Source organism: Momordica charantia, assembly GCF_013281855.1.
Source record: "Momordica charantia cultivar OHB3-1 chromosome 6 unlocalized genomic scaffold, Mcharantia_2.0 BLBB01000006.1, whole genome shotgun sequence".
NCBI classification, from domain to species: Eukaryota; Viridiplantae; Streptophyta; class Magnoliopsida; order Cucurbitales; family Cucurbitaceae; genus Momordica; species Momordica charantia.
In genome coordinates, this window is record NW_028275164.1 from 22,114,379 (window position 1) to 22,116,419 (window position 2,041).

Genomic DNA, 2,041 nt, shown 5'->3' on the forward strand with positions numbered 1-2,041 from the left:
TTTACAATTGGTTCAGTGGACGGAATCTGTACATCTGTTGTTGGCATTGTTGGTCCATCATATGCCAGTCCACTCCTGAGGGTGACAGCTTTGCACTGTTCTTTCCCTTCTCGTTTTGGTAATTCAGTATGGCCTGGAAAAGAACCTTGTGGTCTATTCTTCAATTCATTGGCAAGTTGTCCTAATTGGGTCTCAAAATTCCTCATTGATGCCGCTTGGGATTGTATCACTGCGTCGGTTCGGGCCATGTACTCCTTCATCATATTCTCAAGATTTGAGTTGTTATTGTGAACTGGTGGAGTCTGTGTTCTCTGATTGTACTGCCGTTGCGGTGGTGGGATGTATTGTTGTGTAGGTGGAACATAGGGCTGCTTGTTCTGTTGGCTCTGCCCTTGATTAAAACCGCTCGAACCTCCTTGACCTCCCCATGAGAAATTAGGGTGGTGCCTCCAACCTGGGTTGTAGGTGTTCGAATATGGGTTAAAGTTCCTATTGTTCCCATGTCCTACATAAAAAACGGAAGCAGGGTTATGTGGACAATTATCATAGATATGGTTTTCACTGCAAAATGAACAAATGAGATCGTTGACTTGGCAAACAGGGGCAGGAGTGCAATAATCCGACTGCACAGGTTGTATCGGCGTGGCTAATGGATTTTTTATTCCCAATGCCATCTCTTTCAGCCTCTGGTTCATTGTAACCATATCTTTTTGCATCGAGGTCGCAATGTCCAGAGCCAAAACTCCAGCTGGATCTTGCTTCTTTGGTGCTGCCCTAGATCTTTGTGAACACCATAGTTCGTTGTGTGAAGCTAAGTCATTTAGGATGTCAACTATCTCGTTGAATGTCTTCTTTGTAAAGGCTCCGTTGGCAGCATTGTTTAGCATCATCTTAGTAGGATGATCAAAACCTCTAAAGAAATGTTCTATCTGGATGCATGCCGGCAAGCCATGGTTCGGACATTTCCTGATTAGTTCTTTAAATCTCTCCCACGCCTCGTGAACAGGTTCACGATCATATTGTCTAAAGGAGATGATCTCCTCTCTGATATCAGCATGGTGAGTAGGTGGAAAGAATTTTGTTAAGAACTTCTCCACTAACGACCCCCATGTGGTGATGGATCCCGGTGGAAATGCATTGAGCCATGCTCTAGCTTGGTCCTTCAAAGAAAATGGAAAAAGTGTTAGTCTCAGAGCATCGTCTGTTATACCAGGTAATCGAAATGCATTTGCAATTTGAATGAATGATTTCAGATGATCATGTGGATCCTCATGTTCCTGCCCTCCAAAATGTCCAATTGTCTGCAACATTTGGAACATCATTGGTTTAAGCTCAAAGTTTGCGTGGGCTGGAATAGGGTTGACTATCCCTGAATCAAAGTTCTGAAAAGCCGTGGCGGCATATTCTCGCATTGCCACGTCTCTGTTGTCCGCCATCTGGATATGGTTGAATTCATCATTTCTCGCATGATCCCTCATATTACCGTTAACAGCAGGTGGATCAACCGGATCACGAGGTGGAATATCTGCCATTGATGTGCTCGTACTCTCTACCTCACTTTCAGGACTGATTTCACCTTCTCTCTCTTTTTTCTTTTCTAGTTGTTTTCGAAGTCTTTGCTCCTTTCGAGTTTTTCGAAGGGTCCGCTCAATCTCAGGGTCAAGGGGTAGAAGAAAAGATCTTGTGCTCATGCACTTTAACGTACCCTTGTGAGATAAACGACCAAAAATATAGAACAAAAACGGTGGATGGAGATTACACCCAACAACAATTCTCAAAAATAAAAACTAAAAGAATTTGAAAATAATTTTAAAACTAAAGTCCTCGGCAACGGCGCCAAAAACTTGACTGGGGCGTTTATGCTGAACGCACGCGCTAAGCGTGGTAACAATTATATAGATGCAAGCGCACACCTGTCAGAGTAATATAAAATGGACGAAGTATCCAAGTATCGATCCTCAAGGACTTCTAAACAATTTCCAAACTCTAAAGTTTTAAAGAATAGTGAATGTTGGAATGAGTGATTCTTGTAAAATGGGAA

The 2,041-nt window shown here is 42.8% G+C and overlaps 1 non-coding gene across 1 annotated transcript; it reads left to right on the top strand.

The window, feature by feature from the left end:
* The first annotated feature begins 945 nt into the window (after positions 1 to 945).
* Positions 946 to 1,052, top strand: LOC148210950 (small nucleolar RNA R71). Its single transcript, XR_015792028.1, has one exon. It is a non-coding gene; the product is annotated as a small nucleolar RNA R71 (small nucleolar RNA).
* The last annotated feature ends 989 nt before the right edge of the window (positions 1,053 to 2,041 follow it).